This window comes from Narcine bancroftii, chromosome 1 (assembly GCF_036971445.1).
Source record: "Narcine bancroftii isolate sNarBan1 chromosome 1, sNarBan1.hap1, whole genome shotgun sequence".
In the NCBI taxonomy this organism is placed as follows: Eukaryota; Metazoa; Chordata; class Chondrichthyes; order Torpediniformes; family Narcinidae; genus Narcine; species Narcine bancroftii.
The window spans coordinates 490,237,558-490,258,367 of record NC_091469.1 but is presented as its reverse complement, the minus strand read 5'-3'; the positions used below and the strand labels follow the sequence as shown (position 1 = coordinate 490,258,367).

Here is a 20,810-nt window from a genome sequence, read left to right as displayed (position 1 = left end):
ATTTACCATGTCAGATGGCGGCTTGTTCCACACTCCCACCACTCTCGAGTGAAAAAGTTCCCCCTAAACCAGTGGCTCTCAACCTTTTTCTTTCCATTCACATACCACTTTAAGTAATCCCTATGCCATCAATACTCTGTGATTAGTATGGGATTGCTTAAGGTGGTATGTGGGTGGGAAGGGAAGGTTGAGAATTACTGCTCTAGACCCAATTGTTACTGAAATATTTTGCTTGAGAAAAATGGCCATTGGCCCATTTCCTTTGGAGTTATGAGACTGTGCACATAATGAGTGAATGAGGTACGATTAAAACAGTGGTTTTCAAAGGTTTTCTTTCCACCCACATACCACCTCAAGCAATCCCTTATTAATGACAGAGAACCTATGGCATAAGGAATATTTAAAGTGGGATGTGATCCGAAAGAAATCGGTTGAGAACCACTGCCTTAAAGCTTTCACCCTAAAGCCATGTCCTCTTGTATTTCTCTCTCCTAATCTAAGTGGAAAGAGTCTACTTGCATTTACTCTATCTATACCTCTCACAATTTTGTGAACCTCTATCAAATCTCCCCTCATTCTTCTACACTCCAAGGAATAAAGTCCTAACCTGTGTTACGGAGTCCAGAGGACCCCAAAAACCAGCAACAATAGGTATGCACCACAACACAGGGTTACTTAAACAAAAGTAGTTCTTAATTATAATTGAACAAGAAAACAGAATTAAACTTATTACTTAACCTACCTAACCTACTTAATCCCCCCTCTAATACTAAGCGCAGGTGTCTGTAATATATATTTAAGAGAGGAAAAGTTCTTTGGATCACAGTCCAATCTCACTGGTTGCAGGCCATTCTTGTACTGTGCACAGAAGTCAACATTAACAACGTTCACCAGTCTTTGGTGGTTAACAAGCAAATGATTACCACTCAGGAGGATTCTTGCTGGTTTTCAGAGAGAGATTCCTCTTCCAGGACATCCACAACTCATTCCTTCTTAATCAGTCTTGCTGACGAAACTTGCCCCCCTTCAGGGTTCTCCAGATGATCCTCCTTCTTTCAGCCAGCCTTCTCCTTTGACCAGACAGTCTTCCAAAAGTTTGCCAGCTTTGTCCCTCTGGAACTGATTTTTGTCTCCTCCCCCTCAGTTTTCACACCCCCCCTCCCCACCCGTGAGAGCAAAATTGTTCTGTCCCTGCCTGCAAAAATCACATGCTCTCCCAGGGAAGCTGTATGTCGATATTTTGTGGCTCTTTTGCAAAAAGCACCCTGCAAAAGTCCTCAAATTCTGTGTTTTAAAATGTTTGTGTGCAACCTGATCTAACAATTCCTCCCAAACCACCTCTAAATACTCTGTCACACCTGTTTAATCCTTCCCTGTAACTCAACTCCTGAAGACCCAGCAACATCCTAGTAAATCTTCTCTACACTCTTTCAATCTTATTGATAACCAGAACTGCCTCATCAATGTCACCAATAACATCCCAACACCTGCACTCAATACTTTGGTTTATGAAGGTCAAGATGTCTAAAGCTCTCTTCACACCCGTCTACCAGTGATGCCATTTTCATGGAATTATGTATCTTAATTCCCAGACCCCTTTGTTCCTTGGCACTCCTTAGTGCCCTATTATTTGCTTGATTTATCCTTCCAAAATGCACACATCACACTTTTCTGCATTAAATTCCATCTGCCACTTTCTTGCACATTTTTCCAGTTGGACCAGATCCCTCTCCAAGCTTTGAAAGCCTTTCTCGCTGTTGTTACGGGCCCAAAAAACCCCAAAACCCAGCAGCAAAAGAAATTCATCAAGACAAATGGTTATTTAAATAAAAATTACTTCATTTTCTTTAAACATGAAAAGAGGATCAAACTTAACTTATTACTATTAACCTAACTTAACCCCCTTCTAATTCTAAACACACATATATATGAAATGTGTGTAAGTTCAGAAAAGTTCTTTGATTCACAGTCCAATCTCACTTCTCATTCTTCCAAGTTCACTGGTATCAGGGCAATTCTTAGACTGTGCACAGAATTTAACATTTACGAAGTTCGCCAGGCTTTGGTGCTTGAAAGGAAAATGGTTACTGCTCAGGAAGGTTCTTGTCGGTTTTCAAAGGGAGATTTGTTGTTCGCTGGACACCCACAAAGCTGATCCCAAATCAGCCACGTCAGTGTCTTACCGAAGAAACTTGCACCATCAGGGTTTTCCAGATGATGACCTCTTTCTTTCAGGTCACCACAGAGTTCCTTTTCTGTTTCCCTTATCTCAGGCGAAACACCACACAACCAGCCATCTCTTCTTGAATGGACCACAAGGGTTTTTAATAGGCTGAAGTCAGAACTCACAAACGGTCTTCCAAAATGGGGTTTTCCACAAGTTTGCCAGCTTGTCCTGTTCCAGTCCCAGCTGCTGCTGCTGAACTGTAGAACTGAATTCTCTCGCTCTCTCTGATAGACCACATGACCCTTTTAGAACAGCAAACTGCATTCAGATGGACTGCAGCACTGGACCCATCTTCTGAGGCCATTTATCTGTTGTTTTCCAAAACAATAATCCATTACTCCACAGCAGGTCCAATTAGCATCTACTTGTGAAGTCTCTATAGGCATCCTTCAAAGGCACTTGGTGCCTTGACTTGAGCCAAGCTCTTGCATTTTAAATGAAAAAAGAAATGCTGGATAAATTCAGCAGGTCAAACAGTGCCTTAATGTAGCAAAGGTAAAGATACATCATCAACGTTTTGGCCTTGAGCCCTTCATAAGGCACTTATGTATCTACAATACTCCGCCTACAGAAATTCAGAACCGTTAATTGAGTGGAAATCCCTATGCATCTAATCAGAGACCCAGCTTACCCACTCGGGAAGCGGTTGATGAAGGGGTTCACTAACCACCATACACTCGATCAACAGCAGTCGTCTGAGCTCAGCAAGGATGGTGGAGGAAAATGCTTTCGGCCGTCTCAAAGGTCTCTGGAGGTGCCTGGTCAAGTGACTTAATATTTGTACCACTTTTGTATCAGACGTTGTTGTTGTCCGTTGTGTTCTGCACAATATATGTGAGATCAATAAGGAACACTTCTTGCCTGATTGGAACACTAATATCAGGGTGCACCAGGCAATCCAGGAGGCGATTATATCTCTTCTATAAGCAATTAAGCTAGTAAATGACTGCTCGTAGTAAATTTATATAGTGCACTTGTCAAAGATTAGTAGTGAACAGGAGACATTTAAATGAAAATAAAAACTTTTAATTCAACTGTACTTAACTATTTACAAGTGTGCAATAAAACTAGACATCAATAACAACGTGCAAAGTTGCATCACTCAAGCAGCTGGAGGAGGATGAGAGTGATTGAAGTTACTCATTTGCCTCATCTGAGTGTTGCATAAAGTCATTCTCCTGTGGTGCCTGATAGAAATACTGGCTGTGGGTTGATGAGTGTGGTACTGTCATATGAGAGTTTGTGGCAGTGCAACAGGAAGGAGGTTGATGCTGTCGAGCAGAGGATGACATCAGAGTCATCTTCACCCTCATAAGTGAGGCCTGGTTCAACGTTTCCTGTTGGAGATTTTTGAATATTTGTCCAAACCCAGTCATCTCCTCTGACCAGGTACGTCACATGCTGCCATCTCCGCCTCCTGTGCCGCTCTCTTCATTCGCTCCTCACGAACCCTCTGCACCTCTTGCCCAATACACTCCCTCTCCACATCATCTCGGTCCATTGAGTGCAACGTCTCCCTCATTTCCTGGATCACCACCTGTGCCTTGATAGGTTTCTGTCTCTTAGGTGGCTGATACCCTGGAAAGCAACGGAGCACGAGCTTTATGGGCAGACATACTTACAAAGCACAGGACAAAATTTGTTGATCACAAGAAGAAATACGTTTTTACCAGGTTGCTCTTGAGGCGCAGGTCCCGTATCGTTGGACTTGGTTTCCATGCCACTCAGGACCTCGGCATCAAAACTGCTGCTGGAGGAGGGAGATGCAGCTGAAACCACCTCAGGGTATGGTGGATCCTCCATGATGCTCTGTAGTGTTACTGAGTGTGCTCAATGGCTTATGCCCCAAATAGCAAAGGCACAATTCAAAATATGGCCAGTCCAATTGCCCCTTGCCACTGTGGTCATTTACCTGATGGTACTTCCTATGCAGGCACCTAAGCTCGCTAATGACCTGGGACTTGTCCTGAGCAAAGCCCCCGTCTCTCATTTTTTGATAGACCCGATCCATCTGTCACCGTGCCCGTAATATGGCAGTTTATTTTGTTCTTTTCAAGGATGGCAAGCCTAACCCAAACTATCATATCCACAAATCTGAAATAAAAGCAACATTCTCCAATACTCAGCAGAATATGCGACACATTATGGAAAGGAAAGTAGAATCTATGTTTCAGGTGGATGATTTTTGTAAGAAATAGGAGCTGTCGAACAACTTGAATGGTTTACACTCCATTCCCTTTGTAACAAGAGTAAAAGAAGAAAGTCTCTAGACACCATCACTGAATAAAAAAACAATGCTGGAGAAACGCAGCATTTTATTTAGCACTTTATTTAGCAAAAATAAAGATAAATAGCCAATGTTTCGGGCTTGAGACCTTTATCGAGGTGTGAACAAAATGTGGGCGAATGCTTGAGCACAAAACAAAAACAAACACCATTCTGCTCAGGCAGTAATTTTGTTCAGACCTTGGTGTATCTTTATCTTTGCAATATAAAGCTCACTGTTTGACCGTAACATTTCTTGGCGTGCCTACGATGTATTTTGCAGTCAGATTATTCTTTACTCAGGTTTTCTCTCCCATCTTTGACTCAATAAACCTGCAAATTTGGTGACTTTTGTCCAAATAAGACCCGACTGGACCCAGGAATTAATTTCAGGAACTCCATAAAAAGCTTCTTCAGAAAACTGATTCCCACACGTCTCATTTCTATGTCTGATATTTTTTCCAATACATCCATCAAAACAAAATGCAGTTTTCATTCTCCAAGCTGAGTGCAAAGATAAACCAAAGGCAGCTGAACTGCTCTTTCAGAAGTTGGGACCTTGTGCACCTACAAAGCACCTTTTATTTTTTATTTGCAACAGGAATCTACAGTTTCTTTTCAGGCGTTTGAAATCAATTCTTAGTGTAGCAGATTAAGAATGCGAAGGGCAGGATTGAAGTTGCATGGTGAAGTTAATGGTGAAGTGGAAATTAGCATTTGTTTACTGTCATACATCCAAGTACAATGTATATATGCAGCATTATTGACTTGATAAGGCCAAACAGCCACTAAAAAAAACCAACGATGCTCAAGGGCAACACTGTTGGCGTAGCGGTTAGCAATCGGGACCGGACTGGGATTCAAATCCTGTGTTGTCTGAAGAGTTTGTATGTTCTCCCCATATCTGCATGGGTTTTCTGCATGGGTTCCAGTTTCCTCCCACCGTTTGAAACTTATGGGGGGGAGAAGGTGTAGGTTAATTGGGCAGCATGTACTCGTGGGCCAAAATGGCCTCTTACTCCAGTACCGAAAGAGGCAATAAATACAAAAGGTAAAAAATATTCGCAGTGACAATTCATGTAAGAAAAAATGTTCAGTAAATGGAATAGTGCAGTTAAATAAGAAAGTCTGCAGATGCTGTGATTGTAGTTTAATACAAAACAAAATGCTGGAGGAACAGCAAGCCACACAGCGCTCATGGGAAGCAAATAGATATATAACCAACATTTCGGGCTTGAGCCATTCATCAAGCTATGAACAAAAAGCAGGCAGGGCTGGCATAGGTGAATGTGGGTGAGAGAGCAGAATAGAAAAAGGTTGGCATGTAGCAGCTGCTACAACACAGAAAACACACCACTGAACTCAGTGGGGTTTCCAGTAGAACAGTTTATTTGAATTTTGCGCACGTCCCTTTAAGGCCAACGGGAGTTCCGCCCTGCACAGCGGTGAGGTCATCACATAGCCCGGGGTGCAAGCTGTGGCCTAAGCCACGAGGCAATGAGCAAGCTCCGTCAGTGCCATCTTCTGCAGCTGCCCCGCCAGTGCGGCAGTACGTGGGGCCGGTTCGCTCACAGAGAAGAGCGCCGCAACACAATCCCCCCTCCCCAGGACCAGCTTATGCGTCCCACCGCTTGGGCAGCTGGCCCCTCCATTTAGGCTGGGCCGTCTGCACAGACTGGTTTAAGTCTGCGTGTGCTGCCTTTAGTCGGTCGACTGTGAAAAGTTCCTCCCTGTCCCCTAATGTCCAGAGTAAAGGCCTTTCCCGATCGATGGAGGACATTGTACGGGCCCTCATACGGGCGCTGCGGGGGGGGGGGGGGGGGGGGGTCGGGTGCGGACCACACCAGACAAACACGAACTCCACTGAGTCCAGCTCTTTGGGAACATTTGCCGGGTGCTTGCCGCAGTGGGGATGCTAACGGAGGTCTTACCTCCAAGTTCAGCTCCTGTTCCGAAGAACTCCCCTGAGAGTGACAGCGGTTCACCGTAGACGAGTTCTGCGGACGAAGCCTGGAGGTCTTCTTTCAGAGCCGTTCAAATGCCAAGTAGGACCCACGGCAACTGGTCTGTCCAGTTGGGTCCTCTCAGCCATGCCAATGAGAGCCGCCTTGAGGTGTCGATGGAAACGTTCTACGAGTCCATTCACTTGGGGATGATAGGCCGGGGTGTGGTGGAGTTTGATCCCCAAGCAGTTTGCCAGATGCGCCCAGAGGGCGGAGGTGAACTGGGCACCCCTGTCGCTGGTCATGTGGGTTGGAATGCCAAAATTGGTGACCCAGTTCGCGAGCAGAGCTCTAGTGCAGGACTCAGCGGAAGTGTCCCTGATGGGGATGGTTTCCGGCCACCTCGTCGTCCGGTCGACCACAGTCAGGAGTAGCGGGCGTCCCTGGACTCCGGTAGGAGGCCCACTATGTCGACGTGGATACGGTGAAGCCTCCTGGCTGGAGGGTCGAAGTGCTGTATCGGGGGTCTGACATGGAGCTAATTGGGCGTAGTTCATGCCAGGGGACAAGTTGTGGATGGTCAGTCTGGAAAGCACGTTGGCAACGACATTGTCCTTACTTGTCCGAGATGTAGGAAAGATGTCGCTGCTGGTGCACCGACCAGGGATCCTTAGCCACGGTGAGAGCCTGAGCAAGCGGTTTGTGGTCCGTGAAGGCTGTGAACGGTCTGTCCTCCAGGAAGTAGTGGAAGTGCCTGATCGAGAGGTACAAGGCCAGGAGTTCCCTGTCGAACGCATTGTACTTTGGGTGATCGGAGGTGCAGGCTGAAGAACGCCGGGAGCTCCACTGCCCATTGAACTCACCCGATAGCCATGGCGGACGCGTCCACTGGGCGTCGGGTTGTGGGTAGGCCAGTTGCGTGGAACCCACAAGGGCGGCCTTGGTCTGCGCAAAGGCTGTCTCGGCCGCTTTCGTCTTTTGTTTAGTGGAGATCAGGGTGAACAGTGGGCGCAATATGCGTGCAGCCCCAGGATGAAACGGTGGTAGAAGTTGATCATCCCGGTAAACTCTTGTAAGCCTTTGAGGGTGTCTGGCCTGGGGAACTGTTATATGGCCTTGACCTTGCCTAGCGACTGTGCTGCCCCTTCCACGGTTATAGTATGGCCCAAGAACTGTAGCGACTCCTTCTCAAACTGACATTTGGTCACGTTGACGGTGAGGCTGAATTCAGCAGGCGGGCGAACAGTGTGCGGAGGTGGTTCTTGTGCTCATTGTGACCTCGACGAGTGATGAGGATGTTGTTGAGATAGATGAACACAAAGTCCAAGTTTCTGCCCACTGCATCCATGAGCCACTGGAAGGCTTGGGCTGCGTTCTTCAGGCCAAAAGGCATCCGAAGGAATTCCAAAAGGCCAAAATGGAAATTATATAATAAATTGATTGTGTTTGTTAATGTTTATGGTCTGAATGTTGATGAACTGGATTCTTTGAACTTTTTTTTCCATCTTTGCCTGGTCTGAGCCTTTACTCATTGGTGATGGGAGGAGACTTTAATTGCTGGTTAGACCCGGTTTTGGACCACTCGATTTCAAAATCAGCCATTTTGAATAGATCGGCTTTATTCATTCAATCTTTTACTTAAAATATGGTATTATTGATGTCTGGCGATTTTTCATAAAAGATAGGGAGTATTTGTTCTTTTTTAAAAAAATACATTTTTGCAGTTTGATTATTTTTTAAATTGACAATCAATAATGCTAATTCGATCTGCTGCGGCTGTCCAAGAAGGGGGCCTGGAGCTTCATGGACCACCTTCCCTTGGCTGGCCTGTGCTTTCCGGGGCTGCTGTTCACTTCACCCGGTGAGATGGCTGACCATAGCAGCCCCCGCCGGCAACGCAACAATCGTGTTTGTAGTACACTCCAATGGTATGATCGATTGCTTGCTTTGAGGGGAGTGTGGGGCCTCTGTGATCAGGCTCCATGCTGAGCCTTTGTTCGATCAGCATGGCTCCTCGAACAAATTGAATGAGATGCGGGTGGCAGTGATTGAACATTCAATTTGTTCAGGACGCCAGGCTCGTTGAACAAAGGTTCAGCATGGAGCCTGATTACCAGCGCTCACCTTAACACAAGTGATCAATCGTTTGCTCCATGTAACAGTGGGCCCCATCTGTTGCCTGGCTTCTCTCTCCCTCTGTCGCGCACCCATGGGTCCCAGTGCGCCTGTCAATCATTCGGCATTTGCAAGTATGATGGATGTCTGCCAAGCTGCCTGTCTCCCCTCTGGCGAGCCTTGCTGTACTAACATTGGCTGTGCATTATCTCTACTGTTAAGGACACTCCCCATGGATATTACTGTATATGCATCTATTGTCTTTCATTATTGTACCATGAATTTCTGCTAATAAAAGCCATGATTATTGTTTGACCACATCGTCTTTGTCTACTTCATCAACTGGCACTTCAGCATGGTGGGAGGGATATGGCCTGAACCTCGGCGTGCGGGAGGATGTGTTGGTGCTGTTGCTCGTTTGCGAGGAGGCTTCAGTGAGTGACAGATTATGTCGTGTTTGTATTGTATATAGATATGTTTTTGGGAGATAAATTGGGGCAGGTTTTTTTATTGTAGGTCACATACAAACACTTCAAAACAGATTTCATTGAAAATACTGGAGCTCCGCTCAAGCGAGACAGGGCAGCTCCTAGGGGCCTTTGCAACAAGTTTGGGGAGTGACCAAGAGACTTCACTAATGGATTGTTGTTTTGAAAAACAACAAATGAAAGAACTTGGAGGAGTAGTTTGGAACCACAGGCTGTCTGGAGTATAGCTTGCTGTTCTAAGAGGGTCATGTGGTTTTGCAAGCAGAGAGAGTAAAACAGACTTTTTCTCAGGGAGAGGAAGATTAGTTTTGCAGCGCTACAGTCAACAGCAGCTGGGTCTGGAACAGGACAAACTGGAAAGCTTGTGGAAAGACCCATCTGAAAGCCCTTGTGGTTCATACAAGACAAGAGAACTGACTGCCTAATGTTTCACTTGAAATAAATGAAACAAAAAGGAACTCTGTGGTGACCCGAAAGAAAGAGGTTATCATCTGGAGAGCACTGATGGGGAAAGTTTCTTCAGCAAGACACTGATGTGGCTGATTAAAAGGGATCAGTTTGTGTCCAGTGAACAACAAATCTCTCTCGGAAAACCGACAAGAACCTTCCTGAGCAGTAACCATTTACCATTCAAGCACCAAAGCCTGGTGAACTTCATAAATGTTAAATTCTGTGCACAGTATAAGAATTGCCTGAAACCTGTAAACTTGGAGGAATAAAAAGCGAGACTGGATTGTGAATCAAACTTTTCTAAACTTACATGTGCGCTTAGAATTAGAAGGGAGTTAATTTAGGTTAGTTAAGTTATTAGGGATAAGTTAAAGTTTTATCCTGTTTTTATGTTTAAAGATAATTAAAAACAACTTTTGTTTAAGTAACGATTTGTCTTGGTGACTATCTATTGCTGCTGGGTTTTGGGGTCCTCTGGGCTCGTAACAGGTATCTTGCCCATGCAAGGCAGGAGGGTTTCCATCAAGGGGAGTGAAGGCACACACACACACACACACAATCAATCTACAAGAGGAACCCGTTTGCGAACTTAACCATAAGTACATTAAAACAAACTTTTCCTAAAATTTCCCACTAAAATGGGTGTCTGTGTGCGCCAGTGGGTCCTATATGCTGTCAAATAGGATAGTCATTTCTGAACATGCTCCTAATGTTCTTATCTTTAAATTTCCCTGGTCTTCCCTATATAAATGGATATTGGTATTTTAATTCAGCCTTACTATCTGTAAAAGTTTTTTTTTAAAGTTCTTAGAGGAACAAATTACTTTCCTTTTTGGAAAAAAATGCTGTGGAAGAGACTTCCAGTTTTGTTGTCTGGGATACTTTCAAGACTTTTATTATGAGGCAAATTATTTCTTATACTGTAAGTATTAAGAAAAAGGTCAATAAAGAGAAAACTGATTTGGCTAACCAACTGAAATAATTAGATCAAAAGTATGCTCTGGCTCCAGACCCCTGCTTTAGATAAACAGTGTGTTGAAATTAAAACTAAATATGATCTTCTTCTCAAGTATCCTATTGAAAGCAACTTTTGAAAGGTAAAAGTCAATTTATAGTCATGGAGATAAAACAGGTAAACTACTGGCTAATCAATCAAAAACTTTAGTAGCCAAATGACAAATTTAAAAAATTCGCAAAGCTAATGGTGGAATGACAACTTGTGGTGGCATGCCATTAGGCAGGGGAACCGGCCCCGCATGTCATGCATGCGGCAGGGCAGCCAGCCAAAATGGAGCTGTCGGGGGTTTCTCCGAAGCCTGTGCTCTGCGGCCCACGTGAAGCCCGGCGACGTCAGGGCCCCCGATGTGGTTCTCAGCCAGGTCTGGGCTAGGAGCATAAGACCAGCCAGGCAGACCTGAATAAACAAGTTTTTGCTCACTGAACTCAACCCATTGGGTTGTGTGATCAGTCAGTAGCAGAGTAGCTGCCGCTACAAACTGATCATTTAGAAATAAATGATACTTTAAAGTAATTTTATTCTGAACTTTATAGTTCCAATTCTCTGAAGGATAATATTGTAATGAATAATTTTTTGGATCAATCAAATATTCCTTTACTTTCTGCAGTTGGATCAACCTATTTTGTCTGAGGAAATTGCTGAGGCTGTATGTTCATAACATTCTGGGAAGTCAGCAGGTCCTGATGGATTTTTTTTGTAGAATTTTATAAAGCTTTTATCCCATTACTTACACCTCACCTATGATCTGTTTTTTTCTGATTCTTTTAAACCAGACAAGCTGCCACAGTCTTTTCATGAAGCTTCTACCTCGCTTATTCTTAAAAAGAATAAAAACCTAGTCAACTGCTCTTTATACAGGCCAATTTCTTTACTCAACATTGATACTAAAATTTTATCCAAAGTTTTGGCTCATAGACTTGAGCATATTTTGCCATTTATTATATTGATCAGACTGGATTGATTAAAAATCAGTATTCCCATTTCAGTATACACCATTTATTAAATATTATATACTCTCTGTCTAAGGAGATTTCAGAATGTGTGATATCTCCGGTTGAGTTCTTACTAATTTTCAGAATTCTAAACCATTTAAACTCCAGTGTGGAAACAGACAAGAATGTCCTTCAAGTCCATTGCTTTTTGACCTGGTTTTTGATCCTTAGCTGCCACTTTCCGAGATTTTAAGGAAGGGAACTGCCCACAACGTTTTCCTTTATGTTAATGATTTATTGCTTTCATTTCTAACCTGGAGACCTCATTGCCTTTCTATGCTTTCTTTCCTTTCCCATTTTACATAAAAATGAACTCTTTCCTTTGAATAATTTTGCACCAATAAATACTAACCTTCCCTTTAAAATTGTAAGCAATCAATTTACTTACTTGGGTGTAACAACACTAAGAATTATAAATACCTATTTAATGAAAATTTTCTCAATTTAATAAAATACGTGAGTGAATGAATATCTGACCTAAATTTATATACCTTTCTTTTTGTGATTCCCTTGACTCAATCTTATATATGGAAGAACAAATGCCCACACCTAAAAATTTAAAAATAATGGAGGTTTAGCCCGAACAAACTTTAGGTTCTATTACTGGGCAGTCAACATATGAAACCTTACATTTTGGTCATATATTAACAGTGAAGGCTTCCAATATGGGTCTCTTTAGAATCCAATTCTGTTACAACATTGTCTATTATTTCTCTTCTCGGATCCTCACTTCCCTTAACTTTAAATAAATTAACTGACAATCCAGTAGTTAAGCATACTTTGAGGATCTGGATACAGCTTAGAAAACATTTTGGTTTATTGAGATTTTCTCTTTCTAGTCCTATTTTTTCTAATTATTTCTTTAAACCTTCCATGATTGACGTAGCTTTTAAAGAATGGTATAGATTGGCACTAAATGTTTTAAAGATCTATTTATTGAAGGGAGTCTTGCTTCTTTTGAATAACTGTCAGTTAAATATAGCTCACCAAATACTCATTTTTTTCATTATTTTCAGATTAGAGATTTTTTACGATCTCAATTACATACATTTCCCATGAGTATTGATAAGATTTTAATAGATGTAATTTTTCATACGCAACCTTTCTTTTTACATTGGTTCACTATATAACATTTATGACATGTTGTTGGGAATAAGAGGGCCTCTTTTGGATAAAATTAAAGAAAAGCCTGGAAACAGGACCTACAGTTTTCAATCTCTGAAGAGACTCGAAAGGTAATTTTAAAATTGGTTAATGCCTCATCTTTATGTGCTCACTACTCTCTCCTATAATTTAGTCAATAGGGCCCACATGTCCAAATTCAAACAATTTCAGTTTTATGTGGATGTATCTCCTTGTTGTGATAGATGCAACAATGGAAATGCTTTATTAATTCAGATATTTTGGACATGTTAGAATATTGGGAAATACTGGAAGGAAGTATTTTAAAATGTGTCTGCACTGTTTTAAAGAAAGTTTTTTGCCAAATCCTTTAGCTGCCTTGTTTGGTATTGTTGGAGAGAGAGGCACAACTTTAACAGCATCAAATTTGCATTTATTAGCTTTTATTTCTCATGGCTAGGCGGGCAGTGTTGCTTAGATGGAATGATGCTGCTCCGCCTACTCATGTTCAATATCATGTTTAAACTTAGAGAAGATTCAATGCTCAATTTCGAATTTGAATTTAAATTTTCCAAACGCTGTGGGGAGCTTTTTTGAATTACTTTCAAAATATTTGCTTTAGTACTAATGCAGAAGTGCTGGCTAATAAAGTCATTTATTACTATGACAAGGATTTTTTTTCTTTCTTTGCCAAACAGCTTCGCTTTTGGTTGTGGGATTAGATTTTCTTTGTATAAAAAATATAATTATACTATACTTTGATTGATTAAGAATGTGTGGTACTGCAGATGAAATAGCATGATTTGAGTGTAGTGTATTCTGTATTTTTATTTTTTGACTTTTAATATGTATTCTTATGTACTCTGTATGTAGAGTACATGAGACCAGATGGAACTAAGGTGGGGGTGGGGGAGAGAGAAGAGCGAGCAGAAGAATCCAGTTTGGAGATGGGGGTGGAAACAAAGAATGGGGGTGGGGGGGGAAGGTGAGAAGTGAATTGGTAAGGTGCTGAGTAGGAAAGAGGACAAAAAGGGGTGGGAGGGGAAGAGCAGAAGGATGCGGGAGAAGGGGTCAATCACCTTTGAAATTAGTAAATTCTATGCTCACATGGAATAAGGGGTGTTATTCCTCAAGTTTACGTTGTGCCTCACTCTGGTAGGGGCAAAGGCCCACAGGACAGGTAAGTCAATGTGGGAATGGAAAGGGTAGCTGAAATAGCATGCAACCAGGAGCTCAGGATGGCCATTCCAGACAGAGTGTCAATGCTCTGCAAAACGGTCTCCAAGTCTGATGTGAAGAAAGTTATGCCAGGAGCACTGAATGCAGTAGATGAAGTTGGAGAAGGTGAAAGGTAATGGAGAGGTGGGTAGGAAAAGCAGGTAAGGGAGTCATAGAGGATATGATCCCTTCAGTAGGTGGAAAGTGATGGGAATAGGCAGGCATAGGAAACCTTGATTTTCAAGAGATATTGGGGATCTGGTTCGAAAGAGAGAGGTGTATAACAGGTATAGGCAACGGAGCAAATGAGGTACTCGAAGAGCATAAAAATACAAGAAAAACCTCAAGAAAGAAATAAGAAAGACTAAAAGGCACAAGGTTGCTTTGTTAGACAATGTGAAGGAAGATCCTAAGGGTTTCTACAGGCATATTAAGAGCAAAAGGATAGTAAGGGACAAAATTTGACCCCTTGAAGATCAGAGTGGTTACTTTGTATGGAAAAAAAAGATGGGGGTGAATCTTAAATGCTTCCCCCCCCACCCATCAGTATTCACTCAAGGAGCATGGTTCCAAAAATTTACATTTCTCACATAATGAATCAATATCAGAATAAAAGCAAAATAGTTTAAGTTTTGAGATATGTGCTCTATGCATCACTTTAAACTGCAATGAACAATGTCACACACAGAATTCATTTATCAAATTTAAAACAATATCCCAGTCTTCGTCTGTGAGTGACGACCAAATCATGTTTCCAATCATTCTTAATCTTAGCTAATGAAGCTATTCTCAAATCTGTCAAATAAAATATTGATATTGAGCCTCTATGAGAAAATTTAAAATCAGAAAATAAATCAAGAATGTTTGTTTCAGAAATCCATGGAAAAGCAGAAAGTTTAGACTGAACAAAATGTCTAATTTGTAGATACCTGAAAAAAAAATTTAAATTTTACCCTCAATTGTTCAAAAGAGGCAAAATTGTCTTGAATAAAAAGATCTTTCAAATTTTTAATACACCACTCCCTAAAACATCTGACAAAGAAGGTAGAGACAAAGATAGTTAGCTGTAATGGGACTAGCAAGAGAGAAACTATGAATTCCAAGATGTTTTCTAAATTGTTGTGGCCATATTCTCAATGCATGTCCTATTATCGGTTTACTTGTTAACTTAGAAAAAGAAAAAGGTAAAGAGGAGCCGAGGACCTGCTAACATTGATGTATTTTTAGAAAATTTGCTCTACTTCATTTCAGAGGCTAATTTCAGCATTTATCTCATTGATAGCTATATGGGCAACTCCTCTATTCATGGTTAAAAGAAGTAATAGTCTTCCTGTTTAAAAAAAATTAGATACAACATTCAAGAACCAAAAATGAATTTTTACAAGACGTGGGACCCGTTTATGAAGTATTACCATAATTTAACAAATTAGGGTGTTTGGATGCTCCCTGAAGAGAGCTGTCTGGCTTCCAAATGTTGTCTTTCAATTTCCTAGATATACCTACTTTAGATATACAAGCAAACTTTGTTTAGAGCGAGGGATTTGATTAATTTAGGGAGATCTTTTTTTTCTTTTGAAATATACAATTTTTATATGTATTATTTATGTATTATTGGAGAAGTACAAGTTGTTTTGTCTTTTATTAATCTATGTATCAGATCAATATTTGTGTATTTTATTAAACTCAATAAAGAGAAAAAATATTAATTCAGGCAGAGTTGTGGGAAGACAAGCAAATCTATACAGGTTAAAGAGGAGAAAGTGCTTACTGCCTTAAAGCAAATAAGGGTGGATAAATCCCCTGACAAGATATTCCCTCAGACCTTGAGAGAGGTGTGACAGATTGTCGATATGCTTTTGGGAGATAAATTGGGGCAGGTTTTCAGTGTAGGTCACATACAAACACTTTAAAGCAGATTTTATTTAAAATACTGGAGCTCTGCTCTTGCTAGACAGGTTGGCTCCAAGAGCCTTTGCAAAAGCTTTGGAGAGTGCTCAAGATACTTCAATAATGGATTGTTGTTTACAAAAAGGCATCAGATGAAAGAACGTGTTGGAGCTCCAGGCTGCCTGGAGTGGAAATTGCTGTTCTAAGAAGGTCATGTGATTTTGCAAGCAGGGAGAGTCAAACAGGCTTTCTCTGTGTGTGTGTGTGTGTGTGTGTGTGTGTGTGTGTGTGTGTGTGTGTGTGTGTGTGTGTGTGTGTGTGTGTGTGTGTGTGTGTGTGTGTGAGCGCGAGAGAGAGAGAGCGCGAGAGAGAGAGAGCGCGAGAGAGAGAGCGCGAGAGAGAGAGCGCGAGAGAGCGCGAGCGAGAGCGTTCAGTTCTGCAGTTTTACAGTCAGCAGCAGCAGCTGGGACTGGAATAGGACAAGCTGGCAAGCTTGTGGAAAACCCCATTTGGAAGAAGGGTTGTGAGTGCTTAGTTCAGCCTGGTCAAAGCCCCTGTGGTTCATGTAAGAGGAGAGGACTGGTTTTCTAATATTTCACTTGAAATAAGTGAAACAAAAAGGAACTCTGTGTGACCTGAAAGAAAGAGGTTATCATCTGGAGAACCCTGATGGGGCAAGTTTCTTCGGCAAGACACTGAAGTGGCTGGTTACAAGGAATCAGTTGTGGGTGTCCAGCAAACAACAAATCTCTCTCGGAAAACCAACAAGAACCTTCCTGAATGGTAACCATTTACCTTTCAAGCACCAAAGACTGGTGAACTTCATAAATGTTAAATTCTGTGAACAGTATAAGAATTGCCTGCAACCAGTAAACTTGGTGGAATGAGAAGTGAGATTGGACTATTAATCAAAGAATTTTTCTGAACTTACATACTCATTACATACACGTGTGCTTAGAATTAGAATGAGGTTGTTAGGTTAGTTAATAGTAATAAGTTAAAGTTTGATCCTGTTTTCATGTTTAAAGATAATTAAAATCAATTTTTGTTTAAGTAACCATTTGTCTTGGTGAATATCTATTGCTGCTGGGTTTTGGGGTCCTCTGGGCTCATCAAACAGGCTAGTGTAGAAATTGCAGGAGTTCTGGTAGAAATATTTAAAATGACCTTTGACATGGGAGTGGTGCTGAAGGATTGGACGGAAGCTCACATTGTTCCGTTATTTAAAAAAGGCTCCGAAAGTAACCCTGGAAATTATAGGCCGGTGAGCATGATGTTAGTAGTAGTTAAGTTACTGGTATGCCTCAGGGATCAGTGCTAAGACAATTGTTGTTTGTTTTCTTGTATCAATGATCTGGATGATAATGTGGTAAATTAGTTTGCAGATTGGAGGCGTTGTGGATGGCTACGAAGGTTTTCAAAGGTTGCAGATGGGTCTGAACCAGCTGGACAAATGGGCAGAAACATGACATGGAATTTAGTGTAGACAAGTGTGAGGTGTTGCATTTTGGAAGGACAAACCAAGAAAGGGCGTACACAGTGAATGGTCAGGCCCTGAGGAGTGCAGTAGAACAGAGGGATCTGGGAATACAGATGCACAATTCCCTGAAAGTGACATCACAGGTGGATAGGGTTGTGAGGAGAGCTTTTGGCATATTGGGCTTCATAAGTCAAAGTATTGAGTACAGGAGTTGGGATGTCATGGTAAAGTTGTATAAGACATTGGAGCATTAGACAAGAAATTCAGAATATTGTGTGCAGCTTTGGTCACCTATCTACAAGAAAGATATCAATAAGATGATTTACTTGGATGTTGCCCAGACTTCAGGAACTGAGTTACAGAGACAGGTTAAAAAGATTAAGACTTTACTCCCTGGAGCATAGAAGAATGAGAGAGGTATTTAAAATTATGAGGGGGATAGAGAAAATGTAGGTCAGCTTTTTCCACTGAGGGTAGGCGAGATACAAACTAGAAGACATAGGTTAAGGGTGAAAGGGGAAATGTTTAGGGAGAACTTCTTCACACAGAGTGGTGAGAATGTACCACAAGTTGTCAATGTGGGCTCAGTTTTAACATTTAAGAAGAATTTGGTGGGGAGTGCCACGTGATGACATGGGGTTAGTAACGAAATCCCTAATCTCCCCAAAATAGTCTTTTTTAAAAAGGGAGGGGGAAAAAAGAAAAAAAAACGAAAAGTTCAAAAAGGACAGTACAAGAAAACATTGGAAGAGTTGAAGAAAAGAACAGAATGCCACCAAAGAAAGAAAAATTTGTTAGTACAGCATCGGAACTGGAAAAAGAAAAGGACAAAATGAGAGAAATAAGGCCTTCCTCAAAGGAGGAGCCTGGAGCTGTCCAGAAGCTGGTCCTCCGCAGTGAACGTCAGGGAACTGGGGCACCTTTACTCAAGGTCTCCAGCGACAATGGCTGCTAACTGAAGAGGAACATCTACTGCGCAGGCGTGAGGAATCGCATGTGCGTAGGGAAGGAAAAAAAAGGAGGCACTTTTTCAAAAGTATCCAGAAGCTGACAGCTCCGGGGGTGAACCTAGTGAAGAATTAATAGAGGTAGAAGCTGAATCAGACTCAGAACAAGGATTCAGAGAAGTTGGTAAGGAAAATTTTCTACTGGCTTCAGAGGTCAAAATGTATATGGGCAGTTTGCAACAGATTTTGGAAGAATCACTGCAACAGACTATTAAAGTTATATCTGATAGTGATGGAGACAAGGGATGTGACCAGCCAGATGCAGAGTACCTTAAAGCAAGTGGATAAGAAACTAGAAGTTATGGAAGAAAGAATAAAAGGAAATAAATTTGTAATACAGCTATTAAAAGATCAAGTAAAAAATTTGAACAATTTAATCAGAAGATGGATACTTTGGAAAACTACAGCAGAAGAAATAACATTAAAATTGTGGGGCTGAGAGAAGGTGATGAACATCTGCATATGAAGAAATTTTTACAAAGTTGGATACCACAAGTATTGGGAATGGAAGAATTTAAAGGAGACATTGAAATCGAGAGAGCACACAGAGCTTTAAGACCAAAACCACAAGAAAGTCAAAACCTTCATCCAATATTGGTTAATTTCCTTTGCTACAAGGTGAGAGAGTGTTGGAACTAGCAGCAAAACAAGCCCTAATGATCTAAAATGAAAGCAAGATTTTTTTTCTAAACGGATACAATATTTGAACTGTTGACAAAGAGAAAGGAATTGAATGTCGTTAAAAATGTATTGTGGAAGAAGAGCTATGCATTTGTTTTGAGATATCCTGCTGTATTAAAAATTTTCCTTTATGATAAGCATGCATTATTTTCAGATCCCAATGAAGCCAAAGTTTTTGCTGAATCTTTGCCTGCTAAGGTGGGAAGTAAGGGATAAAGAGGTTTATTGATTAGTCTGATGGTAAAGCTAGAAGATTAATATGTTTATTTGACTTTTCTTAAAATTATAAAGGTAGAGAGTTAAGACAAGATTAATAGGTAGTTAAGTAAATGACAAGACATATGTTGAGGCTAGTTATCACAAGATTCAGGGGAGCAAAGGGAATATTTGCTGGCTGCCACCGAATCGTGTGCGGTTGTAGGTTTGGCTACTACTCCCAAAGATTAAGGGAGATAACGAGGGTACTTTGATAGATGTATTTAAAATTATGAGGGGGAACAGAGAAAATGTAGGTCGGCTTTTTCCACCGAGGGTAGGCAAGATACAAACTAGAAGACATAGGTTAAGGGTGAAAGGGGAAATGTTTAGGGAGAACTTCTTATCGTCTTTTTTTGGGTTTTCTATCTTTTCTTGTTTCCTACCTTTTCTATTTTCTACACATTTATTTGTACAATAGACCCAATAAATTGTAATGCCTTTGTTATGTTAGAGGGGGATTTGAAAGATGAAGGCTGGATGAAGGGGATTAATTTGATTAATTTGATTAACTTTATGAGTTTTAATGTCAATAGGATACAAAATCAAATAAAATGGAAAATAAATATTGGTATTTATGAAAAACAATATAGATATAGCTTTTTTACAAGAAACACATTTAATGAAGAAGGAATTAGATAAATTACAAAGAAATTGGGTAGTGGAGGCTTCATTCAATTCAAAGGCTCGAGGAGTTGCAATATTGATAAATAAAAATGTTAAATATAGAAAAAAGATCCAGCAGGAAGGTAGGTTTTGGTAGAATGTCAAATATACTCCGAAAATTAGACCTTGCAGAATTTATATGCTCCAAATGTAGAAGATAATAAATTTATGCAAGATGTTTTTATGAAACTGTCAAATGGCAATGGTAAGATTTTGATGGAAGAATATTTTAATTTGACATTAAATTTGAAAATGGACAGATTGGGAAAATACATAGGAGATAGTAAAGTGTCTAAAGAAGTAATAAATTAATGGTAGATAATGGATTGATAGATATTTGGAGAAAAATGCATATGAATGATAGAGATTATTCATTTTATTTCTTTCGCCATACGACATATTCACGAATTGAAAGGTTTTACTGACAGTTCAAGTTCAATCCAGAGTTTAACAGGTGGAATATTTGGTACACACTATCTTGGATCATTCTCCTTTATTATTGTCAATAGTATGTGAAGAAGAAAAAGGTAGTGGATATAGGTGGAGATTAAATAAAATCTTGTTGAAAAGGAAAGATTTTTAGTCTTTAAAAAAAAAATGGAATATAATAAAGATTCAGTAAAGAATAAATTTGTTATATGGGATACTCTAAAGGCATATTTAAGGACAAATAATTAGTTATATGGTAAAATTAAAAAAGGAATATTAAAAAAAAGTAAATCAATTAGAAAAAGAAATAACTGATTTAGTCCAAATGAGGAAAAGAAGAAATTAATAGAAACAAAAAAGGTTAAGCTGAATATAATACAAATGTACAGAGTTGAAATAGACATTATGTAAACTAAACAGAGGTATTATGAACTGGGAGAAAGAGCTCATAAGGTAGTTGCCATGGCAGTTAAACAAAGAACAAGTTTCTAGGACTATAATAGTAATGAAAGACAAAAAATGGCCAGATGGTTTATAAGTTGAAGGAAATAAATTAAAATTTTAGAA

At 40.6% G+C, this 20,810-nt stretch overlaps 1 protein-coding gene across 4 annotated transcripts in view; it reads right to left on the bottom strand.

Moving 5' to 3' along the window:
* Window positions 1–20,810, bottom strand: part of hsf1 (heat shock transcription factor 1) — a 155,933-nt gene that overhangs the window by 92,283 nt on the left and 42,840 nt on the right. The gene's annotated exons all lie outside the window — the stretch shown is intronic.